This window comes from Colobus angolensis, unplaced genomic scaffold (genome assembly GCF_000951035.1).
Source record: "Colobus angolensis palliatus isolate OR3802 unplaced genomic scaffold, Cang.pa_1.0 Scaffold127, whole genome shotgun sequence".
In the NCBI taxonomy this organism is placed as follows: Eukaryota; Metazoa; Chordata; class Mammalia; order Primates; family Cercopithecidae; genus Colobus; species Colobus angolensis.
The window spans coordinates 6,590,806-6,604,253 of record NW_012113919.1 but is presented as its reverse complement, the minus strand read 5'-3'; positions in this window follow the sequence as shown (position 1 = coordinate 6,604,253).

The window sequence follows — 13,448 nt, the reverse complement described above, 5'->3', positions numbered from 1 at the left end:
GCCAGGATGGTTTCGATCTCCTGACCTCCTGATCCGTCCGTCTCGGCCTCCCAAAGTGCTGGGATTACAGGCTTGAGCCACCGCGCCCGGCCTTCTTACCCACTCTTGACTTTGATTTCCCCAAGTTCAGATAGTTACTATGTCACACTTATTTCTCATAGAAGAAAGCTTCCTTGCCTCCTGTTTGTTTCCCCATCTCTGATACCTTCAGTAGTACATTCTTCAGTAAAATTATTCTGTTCCCTGTCTAAATCTAAATTTCTCAAACAGACAAGTAAAATTGAACTTTCAAAGTTGTATATTGGTGTAGGAAGTCTAAGTTAGAGAGAAAAACAAAGAAATTATATCCACATTTCACTCAGCCTATCTGTAAATACTGATTAATTGAGCAACTCATAACAAGTAAAAGGGGGGGGAGAAAAAAAAAACCTATATATTGGTCCAATTGACACAAAGTATATATTTTTTTAAATGGCAATGAAAGAGAAAAAAATACTCCCTGGCCAGATTCCAAGTTAGGCTACTATGAGGTTCATCTTATTTTTCTTCTGCATTTTTGTGATTCTAATCATCCCTCAAAAACCGTAACATCCCTGCTACTAAATTCCCACTGTAAATTTTATTTTTATCTTGGATGAAATAAGGCTGAGATTACATTCGTTCCCAGTATCATTCCAAACAAAATATATTGTTCTCCAAATAGGTTTTGGTAGTGTCTAGTGATCTCTTTAACCTCTTTCTATCATTCCTTTCTCCAATCTGCCATTGAAACAAGGTCTGGTCATCCATGACAATCTTCCTAAGCTTCTTACACCAGGTTTAATTTTCATGAGCATTACAGGATTGATTAAAAGACTATGCAACCAGGCCTAGACTGTAGAGACAGGTGGCTTGTGTTCAAATCCAGCTGCCATTTTTATGAAGATTGTGATCATCAAAAAGTTACTTAAACTCTTTATATTTCAGCTTCCTAAGATGTAAATTATAGATAAATAGTATTGTCATGTTTCTTCTTGTTTCTCATGCCTGGTGCTGGTAGGCTGCTATTTCTGTGTATCTTCTATTGAAACCTATATATATTGATTTTATTTAAAAATAAAAACTGAATTATCTCAGAAGACAGCAAAGTAAGCTGAGCTCTTACTGCCTTTGTTCAAGGTCATTTCAAATTCTGATGAAAGTAACCTTTTATTTTAATGACCTCACCTAGAAATGGGGACAAAATTTAAGACCTACCAAAAAACATTACAGACAAAAGTGAGTATCTAAAGGACGGTACTATCAGGGTAAATGTGAACTCAAAATAAGCCTGCTCCTGCCTTCCTCCCTACCTATTAAAAGACTACAGGAAGGATTCTCTTGACCCTGAAACAGGCAGATAACAGGGAACCAGGCAATTATATTGAGAAGTAATAGCATGTGGCCACACTCACAGGAGTTTGTAACTAAGAGTCGCATATCCTAGGTAGCTCAAATATTCTTAAATCCTGAATTAGGTTCAGAGGACTAGTTTTTTTTTTTTTTTTTTGATGAAGCTAAATCCATGGAAGAAGTGAATTGAGGAATGCATCTTCATTCAAAACCCCACATTATTCCTACAAATATATGTATTTAAAAGTAATAATCACTTCATCATCTAAGATAACTCTCAGAAACTACTATTCTTTTTTTTTTTTTTTTGAGGCGGAGTCTCGTCGCCCGGGCTGGAGTGCAGTGGCCGGATCTCGGCTCACTGCAAGCTCCGCCTCCCGGATTTGCGCCATTCTCCTGCCTCAGCCTCCCGAGTAGCTGGGACTACAGGCGCCCGCCACCTCGCCCGGCTAGTTTTTGTATTTTTAGTAGAGACGAGGTTTCACCGTGTTAGCCAGGATGGTCTCGATCTCCTGACCTCGTGATCCACCCGTCTCGGCCTCCCAAAGTGCTGGGATTACAGGCTTGAGCCACCGCGCCCGGCCGAAACTACTATTCTTATGAAGAACCAGCAGAAACTACAAAAACACTTTCTCAAAAACTTTAGATATTAATATCATTGGTTGATATTATGCAGATTCTCCTGTCTACCATGAAAAGAACGTAGGATAGTTGCTAGGTATCCACTGATATCAAAATGAGAAGTAAATCCAAACTTCAGCTAACATAGACCTATAGATTCATGAGAGACAGTAATTATATTTATTATAAGTTACTGCGATTTAGGGGCTGTTTTTGGTGTAGCACTAGTATAGGCAAAACATGACAGTCAGGCACGGTGGCTCACGCCTATAATCTCAGTACTTTGGGAGGCCAAGGTGGGCAGATCACCTGAGGTCAGGAGTTCGAGACCAGCCTGGTCAAAATGGCAAAATCCCGTCTCTACTAAAAATACAAAAATTAGCCGGCCGTGGTGGTGCATGCCTGTAGTCTCAACTACTTGGGAGGCTGAAGCATGAGAATCGCTTCAACCCAGGAGGCAGAGGTTGCAGTGAACTGAGATTGAGCCACTGTACACCAGCCTGGGCAGCAGAATGAGACTCCATCTCCAAAATACAAAACAAAACAGAAAACAAACAACAACAAAAAAACCATAACTAGCAAGAAGCACGAGTAAGTATGGAGGTAAAGTCAACAAAATATTAGCTAGGAGAAGAAGTTCAAATACTGTGTAAATAAATAAAATAAATGGGGAGTTGCCTCACTATATTGTCTGGCCTAAGAATCAAATTCACCATATTGGTATTATTATATTATTATTTCTGCTATTAGTATTCTAGATGCATTCTGATAAGTGGATGCTTACTTTCAGGTGGAGTTAACTGCTTAAACAAACTGGAAAATGAAAGCATTTTTGTTGTCAGTGTTTTTTTTTTTTTTCTCACCATTACATACTTATTTCCACTTCCTCAACCAACAAAAAAATTTTAAATATATTTATTTTCATTATGACTTTCACTTTTACCAATGTAAGTCAATCTAAAAATATACTAGAAGTAATTCTTCGGTATTTGACTTGTACTTATCCATGTGTGTTTATTGATATTCATTCTGAGTAAAAATTATATACACATCTATTAGAATTCATAGAAAGTCAGTTGTGACTGCTATATTATAGGAATATTGACTACATGTGTGGTTCAAATTTACCTCTTTTTAAACTAAAAATTTCATTCTCCAAAGCATTGTTGATAGAAATCTTCTCACTATCATTGCTCCCCTGAGAGATCAATATTATTTTATTCTCACCAGTAACAGAGATGGGGATGAGACAACTAGCCTTAGACCTGACTCACTTTTGTTTTCTAGCTCTACACTATGATAAGGAATAGAACTTGGGTAATTGTATTTGACCTCACTGTTCCTGGATTTCCTCATATGTAAAATGGAGATGATAAGAGTACTTACCTCAGAGATTCATTGTGACAATAAAATGTGTTACTATATGTAAGACAATGAATAATCCTCAAACATAACAGGCAAATAGATTTTTGTTACTATCATCATCATCATCGCCACCATCTACATCTTCTTACTCATTATTATACATTAGACACTTTCTTAAGATTCCATGTATATGTTTTCCAGGTACAAACATTAAAGTTATTGTTTATAAGGGACATTTTATGCACTCAAATCTACCACTAAAATGATGTCCCTTATATTTTCATTAATTTGGAGAAGAACTTTTGTGTTTATCTTTATTTTTCTTGCTTTTTCAACAAAATTAAAAGATGTATACTAAGAAACATATCAAGGTACAACATTAATTGTGTTCAGCATTCTATATTAGTAATTTACAGGGGTATCAATTTTATACATATGGGAGTTAAGGCATTATAAGATCATCTTTAAATAATAATTCTCTTTGTCAATAAAAACACACAAAAATTGTTTCACTTTTTCTTATTTCTGCCTCAAAAATCAAATTTATAAAAGAACGCATTGAGTTTGTGTTTTTTTCTATCTAGTCATCTACATGCTGTCTGCTCAGACTATCACTTTTGGGAAGATGATGTAAGAAAGTTCAATATAGAGCTGGCATAATTGTGCATAGCTGCTGTCAAGAATTCCTAGGCAGAGACTGTCAACTTAAAAGGTTACTGTGACATTTCTAGAATATGTTTTTTCAAATATGAATGAAACATGTTGCCTTTTTGGTTGAGGGTGGGGAAGGCATGGAACCTGACATTTTCCACACTGCCAAAATTAGAAAACAAAGTATTGCAATGCCAAGATTAATCAATCGCTCAACAAATATTTATGTGAAACCTATTTAGGTGCCCAATACACTGCTGGAACCCGCTTTTTATCAGGTTTAAGTGTTCAATCAAATGTAACCTAAAAATCAAGGAGCTACTTTCCTCTAAATTATATGGTCTTGCCAAGAGAATGTAGCATTCATACACTGAAACCACTAAAGTACCTATATCCTTCTAGATGAATACTTTTTATGCTCACATTAATACAAATGCTGTCAAATTCAAACTAGAATAAAGCTTAACTCTTTGAAGAAACAGAAATATAAAATTTAATTATGTTGTTAAGATGTTAAATAATAATAATTTGCAGTGCTAGTTTTACTCTTATAAAAGAAGTGTAGGATGACATGCCAGAAGTAGAATCAATGACTAGATTTGGCAGTCTTTTACAAAGACGCATTGATATTTGCAAAATCATTCAGGAAAATTTCACTTAAACTATATTGTGAGAATAATGGAAACAAAAGTAAACTACAACACAGTGAAATGAATTTTACATATTGGGAAAAGCTCATTTGAATCCTTTTGATTGTAAAAAGAGAGAGGCAGAGATCATGGCAAGAGTCTCAGATGTACTTCTAAATATTTCACATGATGTGGGAGGTTTCTTCAGATAAATCTGGGGATGGAGTTGCTGTGCTATTCTTCCTGTGGAGTTGTAAATGTCACATTCCAAATTCAGGATAATTCCACAGCTGGAACTTTTTTTTAACACACTGTCTACCAGTTTTCTATTATGTGCTTGTTAATCTTTAATCCTTTCCTCCCTAAATCCTCTAATTTAATAAAGAATTGTACATTGTGCTGCTTTATGTACCTTTTGAAATAACATAATTTTTAATAAGAGTAAAAAGTAAGCTTGAACAAATTATCTTTATTTGCCTTTTCCTTGTTTTCTGCCATAATTACATTAATGAAGTATATTTTTTCCTTCTGTTTGATTAGTTAGTTGCCAAATCTGAAAATGAATTAGTGTAAGTAGTTCAGCTTGGAGGTAAGTACTATATTTGTAGCCTTGAAGAATTAGTAAGATTATCAAGAGGACCATATACAAATTACAATACGTATAATAAACATTGGAATGAAGTGAAATAAACAAAGTTTTATTGATATATCATGTGTAACTATCAACAAATATATAATGTATCAGGTATATATGTACACACACACACTTTATATGTATTTATATAGTTTGTGTGTGTGAATATATATGTATGTATACACATACTTTTATTGTTATATCTGTAGTTTTGCTGATTTAAAACTAGGTGATAGTTAAAGTATATATTTTATTTTTTATAGTCATCTTTGTAGCTTTGGCTCTAAGCATCTTTGCTCATTGTTTTCAGTTCTCTCCACTCATTTTATTGATCTTGTTGTGGGTTCTTGATTCAAGTTAGTCTCTAGAGTTTATGGCTAGGAACATTTCGAGGTTTTCTTTGCAATTAATAGCCTGGCAATAACAGCAAGGGAAACTTGTTACAAGTAAACAAGCAGATACAAAATTAACCCTTTATACTTAATAATTATGGCCTAAAACAAAGAATATGAAAAGCAAATAAACTCAAAAATTGAACTTGACTACCAAAAAGTGAATGAGGCAGATCTCAATTGCTTAAAGGCTTATTTTGCCAAGGTTGAGGGTACATCTGGAAAAAAGAAAGAAAAGTCACAGTAAGATCTGCAACCTGTGCTTTTTCCAAAAAGAGTTTTGGGAACTTCAATATTTAAAGGGAAAAGAGTAAACAGGAGGGGAAGAAAAAAAAAAGGAGGGTGAGTAGGCAATGAGGCAAGTGCTTATGTTCTTGTAAGGATCTGATTAGCACTCTGAATTTGTGCTCAGCGAATCTACATATTACACGTGAAAAGAAGAGAGTGGAGAGAAAAGTGAATTATGCATTCATCTTGCGCTCAGTAAATCTACATTTTTGCATAAGATTAGGTAAGCATGTGAAATTACAGCTATCTGTTTGGGAACAGAAAGAAGGCAGTTTTCGCATGACTCAGTTCCCAAACTTAACTTTCCTTTTGGCATAGGGAGTTTGGAGTCCAAGGGTTCTATTTTTCTTAGCCATTTCCCCCATTTTCTTCAAAATCTTTCAGAGAAAGTATTATAGAAGAAAATGAGTCTCTGATCACATGTTTGGTCTGTATGAGTTGAGTAACTTTTCCTCTCCTTAAAAAACCTGATGTTCCTGGGCCTGTCAGAAAGTGGCATTCTTAATAGGATGTAACATTCTTTTCAGGATCCCTGTAAAAAACCTGCATAGACAAGATACAAAAACAGTATTTCCAAGGGGGTTTTGTCAGCTCTGTAATGATAATCTCAATTCCACAAAGCAGTTGGTTCATACCTAAAATATGTCATTCCGGTTAAAGCCTTGGTATAATAACCAGTGTCTCTAACTGTGTTCTATTACAGAGGGAAACAGATTCTTATTGAACCTATGCAAATACCTATATTGCTGTAAATTAAGAATACTCACAAATAGTTTCCAAATTCTGGATAAATCAGATAGATAGAAAGAAATATGTTTCAAAATTTACTCACAAGGGTATACTTTACTCGGTTGTTACAAGCTCAAAAGAAAACAAACAAAAAAACACAACTTTTATTGACTCTCAGAAACAAAACAAAAAGAATCAGCAATGTTTCAAACAAAAATAAAGTCATAAAAATTATTTCATTCCTCTACTAGCTCAGTCTCATACAATTAACTCATTCCATTTGATATTGGTTAGTAATTCTTATGCATGTATGAGCTCTTCAGTGAGAGTCCTGGAAGTATTTTCCTTAGTCTAATTGTACAATCTCTAAGATTATCCAAAACCTTCACTTAAGAGCACCCATCAGAGACCTTTCTGGAAATTTCCTTAGATAAATAGGTTTTCCATTATAGCTGATTATTAACTGCTTTTGAGAAGGATCAAAGTAAAATAATAATTGTGGATGACACAAAAAAATGTTAAACACTATTTCATGTTTAACAATGCTTTCTGTATGATTTTATTATATCAAATAATCTGAACATGTCTCTTTTGGACTTCAAGTGTCCTAACATCTAAAAAAGTTAATGAGATCAATAAAACTGAATTTAGGACATACAATTTTGATTTTGGAGTTTTTCAAATATCAAAATTTAAAATTCTTGATATTACAAAATGGGATAACAGATCTCTAGAAAAGTAAGTCATTCAACTAGCCAAAAGGATAATTAAAGATTTTAAAAAGTGAAATCTTCTACTCTTTGATAGAGAGGAGACTCTATTTCCCAAAAAATAAGATAAAATAAAGATGGCATAAGGCCTACTTAATCTGTTCCTCTCTCTTTCCCCTTTTTTGTAGTTTACTCAAAAGGTAAACAAAAATATATTATTATCTGTTAATACTACACAAAAATCTTGTTCAAAAGAGAAAACAAAATTTTATCTTATTTTATTTTACATTAGAGGTAATTTTAAATAAAATCTTATAAACATATCCACCTAATCTCATAAGGTAAGATTTCAATAAGTCATAATGTCTTACAATTGGTTTCCATATTATTTCTTTTCCAACTTTCTATATCCATTCAGTTTTAGCTATCATTCTTTTTCATTTCTTCAATTTAAGAAAAACCTCAAAACTAGGTAAAATTATTCCCTTTAACAAAAAACATATTTCCAATGCCTTCCTATTACCTGTTTACCAAAAACACATTCTATTTTCCTCTATATTTTACATATGAAATTGTTTTACTAATACTTAATTGTTTTAAAAAGATATATTATTTGTAATGTTAATTCTTAGTAATTCTTATTTCTAGGGAGAGGCCTAGGAACTAAGGGGATTTATTTATTTATTTATTTATTTAGAGACAGAGTCTCAGTCTGTTAGCCAAGCTGGAGTCCATTGGTGCAATCTCTGCTCATTGCAACCTCTGCCTCCTGAGTTCAAGCGATTCTTGTGCCTTAGCCTTCCCAGTGGCTGGAATTACATGTACACACACCATCATGCCTGACTAATTTTTGTGTTTTAAGTAGAGACAGGGTTTCTTCATGTTGGCCAGGCTGGTCTGAAACTCCTGATCTCAAGTGATCTACCCGCTTGGCGTCCCAAACTGCTGGGATTACAGGTGTGAATCACCATGTCCATAAGTAAGGGATTTTAAATATGTACCAGATTCAGAGTAAGCACACAACAAAGGCCAATGTCTAAAGCTAGGCTTTTTCATGGCCCAAAAGGCTCAAGTCTAAATACAGAAATTTGTAGAGAAGTTAAGCAAGGATCGAAAGTATTACAGAAGCCAAGTTTTAAACCTTAAAATATCTAACAGAAACAGTATCTGAACTGCAAATTTTGAAGATATTTCTATTTTACTTTACAAATAATTTCAAAACTCTTTATTTACTAATGATTACTAAAGTCATATGAACTGAAAAGCATTTGAGTTAAAGTTTCCATTTTTTGATACGAGATTTAAGTGCTTACTTTTTCTTTAGGCCAATTAGTTAGAACTTTCAAATATATTTGTAGTGAAACATCACATACATGTGACCCATATAAACACATAGACATACAGACTCACACAAACAAAAGCAGATCTTCTAGATTTATAAGATTCTTCATTTGCCAGTTTTAAATACCAATTTTTTCATTCATTGTTCCAATTACTTGTTTTACTGCTCTAGGCAATTGTTAGCTAGGTCACCCTAAATTTGCATTTCTAAAGAGACAACACTTATGTGAAACAAGACAGAGAATTTACATCTCATAGTATACACAAAGCTAGAGAATTTAAGCTTTTCAAAAGCATTTTGGTTGTGTTAGAGGAAGATTAACAACTGGATGCAGAGGTAAACTAACATTACTTAAATTTATCATCAGATTTTATAAGAAGGTCAATTTTATTTAGATAGGGACTTTTAATTTAGTTTTGATCTTTTAAATGGAACATTAAACTCAAGGCAGGACACACAGTGAATATTGGGTTTCGACAGAGGAAGAAATGCCATGGGGACTGGGCCACACAACAGTTTCACAGTGAATTTCGCTACAAGGAAATTCCTCCAAGGCTGGTGGGCAACCAAATGCCAATCAACCCACTCTCTGATCAACCCATTCCGTTGTCATTATACACACTAAAGCCAAATTATTTACAATACAAAGTAATGTCTGGTACCTCCAAAAGCCAAAAGGTTAAGGTAACACAATCCAAAAGAAAACAAAAAACGAAAAACAGAGGTTTGGGTTTGAAAGGACTCTGTTCATTCCAACTCTTGGGAGTCCCTGAAGAAAAACAAACAAACAAACAAAAAACACGGCAGTTTCTCTAAAAAAAGAATCTGTGGTGCCTTTTCTGTTTTTTCGTAAGGAGGGAGGGGGGTTGGCCTGGGGGTTAGAATTCCCGGGGTGTTACTTTTTTTCTTTTTGTCTCCTTATGTCATACCAAGGGTTGCAAGAGAAAGGATGGGCCTGTATAAATAAGTAGGGAAACAGACAGAGGGAAGTCATGTGGCTGGCAGAGGTTTAAGAAGACAGAAATTTAGTTGACTGAGAAAGCTTCATAGAGAGAGCAAATAGAGGTCTTATAACTACATATATATCCATATACAATCTAAATGTCAGTTTTTATTGTCGACTTTTGGTGATGGAGCTATTAAAAATTCCTTTCAAATTTCTTATTACTAGATTTTAGATAGAACAAACAGTTAGTATTTCTGGCTTTTGAACTGCTTTAACAAAAAGTATCCTCCCAAGTACCTTAACCAAGGATATCACTTAACCTTGGATATACAAGCTGTCTCCAAAGAGGTGACAAGCAGATTTTTACAGAATCCAGAATCACCCAAAAGATAGCTCAGAGAAGGACAGTTTCACTAGCTGTAAATGACGTATAACCCATATTTCTGTCAGGCCATACTCTCTGGGGTCTTCGTTTCTCAGATGACCTTCCACTCACAAAGGCCCAAAACCCTGTGAGCTCCCTGCAGATAGAAGAAGGCAGGAAATCAAAGGTTGTTCAAGGAAGGGGGAAAGATCAATAGTAAATTGATACCCCAAAAGTCACAGAAATATCAAACTAAGAGAGACTGGTTCACTGACCAGCAATCAAATCCTTGCCATAGAGGTGAAGGTGCAGAATTGAATTTTAGCTATTATGCCATAAGGTTAAGTGGCCCTTGTTCCCTGACCAGATATAGCAAACCTAAGCCATAGTGGGAATTTTAAACTGTTTTGGGTCAGATTTTTTTTCTCTCTCTTGATTTAGTCAAGAGAATTTTTAAGGCTAGCCATGACACTATTATGTGTCCTTTTGAAATTTGATGTTTTCATTAATTATGTAGAATAACAGATTTCTAAAATCTTTCAATTAATAGCACACAGAGAGAGGCTGGGATGACAGGCTTGTTATATAAAGAAAAACTCTCAGGTAGTCAATCTTTTTAATTTTTCTGAACTGGCCAGGGTTTTTTAGAGGTGGAACTTAACTTCATATAGCTATGAGGGTTTTAGTTGACATTAGAGAGAGCCAGGAGGTGGTTAAATCTAAGGGAAGATAGGCTAAAATTTAAAAAAGAAAAGAAAAAAAAGGCCCGGTGCAGTGGCTCACACCTGTAATCTCAGCACTTTGGGAGGCTGAGGTGAGTGGATCACCTGAGGTCAGGAGTTCGAGACTCACATAATGAGTCTCACGCCCACGTAGTGAAACTCCATCTCTACTAAAAATACACAAAGAATTAGTTGGGTGTGGTGGTGCATGCCTGTAGTCCCAGCTACTTGGGAAGTTGAGGCAGGAGAATCATTTGAACCTGGGAGGCGGAGGTTGCAGTGGGCCAAGATTGCACCACTGCACTCTGGCTTGGGTGACAGAGTGAGATTCTGTCTCAAAAAAAACCAAAAAAACAAAAACCAGAAAAAAAGGCAATCACACAATTTACATAAAGTCAAGATCACTGAGCATAAAAAGAAGTGATAGCCAGCTAACAGAACTTGACCTTTAGCTACCAAACCTCAAAATGAAACCCCAAACCACTTACCTGGAGATGCAGCCCAACTGGAAGCCTGCTCTCGGCCATCACGGAAGCAGAAAACTCCCAGAAGAGGTGCTCAGCAGCAGAATAAACCTCAGACCTCAACTAAAAATTATTTGAAGATGAGGGATCTCTGGAGGGAGAAGCTCCTGGACTTCAGCTAATCAAGTCATTTATCAGGACAATACGAGCTCCAGCTTGTAGCAGGGCCCTGATAGGGGAGTTGCTGTAGACCAAGATCTAACTTCACGCTATTTCAGATAATCCCTTCATGGTTACCAAAATGTAACCCAATGAAAAAGTGACTGAGACAGATCTCAATTGATTAGAGGTTTATTTTGCCAAGGTTGAGGGTGCGTCTGGGAAAAGAAACCCAAGTCACAGTGAGACCCGTGACCGGCACTTTTTCCAAAGAAATTTTTGAGAATTTCAATATTTAAAGGGGAAAGAGTGAGCAGGAGGGAAGATCACGGAACTAGCACTCAGTGAGTCTATTGTTTTTTGTTTGTTGTTGTTTTGTTTTGAGATGGAGTCTTGCTCAATCACCCAGGCTGGAGTGCAGTGGCAAAATCTGGGCTCACTGCGACCTCCGCTTCCTGGGTTCAAGCGATTCTGCTGCCTCAGCCGCCTGAGTAGCTGGGATTACAGGCATGCCTCACCACGCCCAGTTAATTTTTGTATTTTTAGTAGACACGGGGTTTCACCATGTTGGCCAGGCTGGACTCAAATTCCTGACCTCAGGTGATCTCACCCGCCTCAGCCTCTCAAAGTGCTGGGATTCAGGTGTGAGCCAACCATCGCACCTAGTGGAGTCTACTTTTTACATGAGAAAATAAGAGAGTAGAAGGAAAAGTCAATTATGCATGCCTCTTGTGCTCAGTAAATCTGTGTTTTACTTAATATTAAACTTTAAAATTACTTAATTTAAGCATGTGGAATTATAGCTATCTGTTTGGGAACAAAAGAAAGTCAGTGACTCAGTTCCCAAGTTTAACTTTGCTTTTGGCATAGTGAGTTTGGGGTCCTAGGATTCTGATTTTCTTTCACAAATATTTTGGACAGTGAGCTCGAGTTCTTAAAACTCTGGTAATCTCTTCCACTTCATCATTCCCTTTGATAACAATCTTTCTCAAAACCTTGCCTGAGTGGCAGTCCCTTTATTTGGCCTTTCCATTGTCTTTAAATATGAGGTTTCCCAAAACTGTGACACAGACTTCAACTACATTAGAACAGAACCCGGAAGGGTAGTCATTCTCTGACACTAGTACTTATTTTATGTTAAATCCTACTATCATTATGACTGGCGCTTTGCAAATGTTCTAAATATATTTGCAATGTAACTTTACTTTTTCTCAGATTCTTTTAAGGATTATTTCTAATTTCCTAAAGCAATTAACCAAAATAATTACTGGCTATCATTTATTCTTAAAATGGTGGGCAAGCACTGTTGTATTTTGGGGGAAAAATCAGTTGTCTTTGTAAGAGTTAAATAAAGAGGAAAGAAAAACGAAACGTGGCTGGCAGTTAAAGACAGGTTTTCTTTAGTGAAAACCTGAGAGGCTCTCCTGGCTGGTTTCGGTCAGGTGCGCTTTCTCTTACAGACTGAGAGTGTATATTAGTTTTAGGGTGAGGGGGCTTATCACAAGCTTGGAATGTTTTTGTGTGTGGAGAAGTTTTTGACGGGATTAGAATCTCTCTGGGAGGAGGGGGGTTTATTTTGCAGCAGGCGGCTTTCCGCACCGCACCGGAGGGGCGTTATCGCGGGCCTACCATGTCTCTGGTTGGGGAGGGATTTGGAATGTTTTTTGGTTGGAGATATTATTTGCGGCTTATGGTCATGCTGACCTTAGCCATTAGGCTGATGCCCTTTGGATTTAGGTGGCTTTTTATTAAGGTGAACTTTAGAATCAGGGGCTTGTCCAAGATGGCAATGCTCCTGCTCTGTCAGTCATAAAAGGAACAAACAAATCACTAAGGCACTTCCTGTAACTTTAAGTAGTTCACTAAAGGAGGAGGCAGAAATATTGCATACATATAATGTGTTTATTGCCTACATTTCAGTGTAATATGTGATACATTTAATAGTAAAGTGTGTGTTAATTCTTCCAACAGGCCGGGCGCGGTGGCTCAAGCCTGTAATCCCAGCACTTTGGGAGGCCGAGACGGGCGGATCACGAGGTCAGGAGATCGAGACCATCCTGG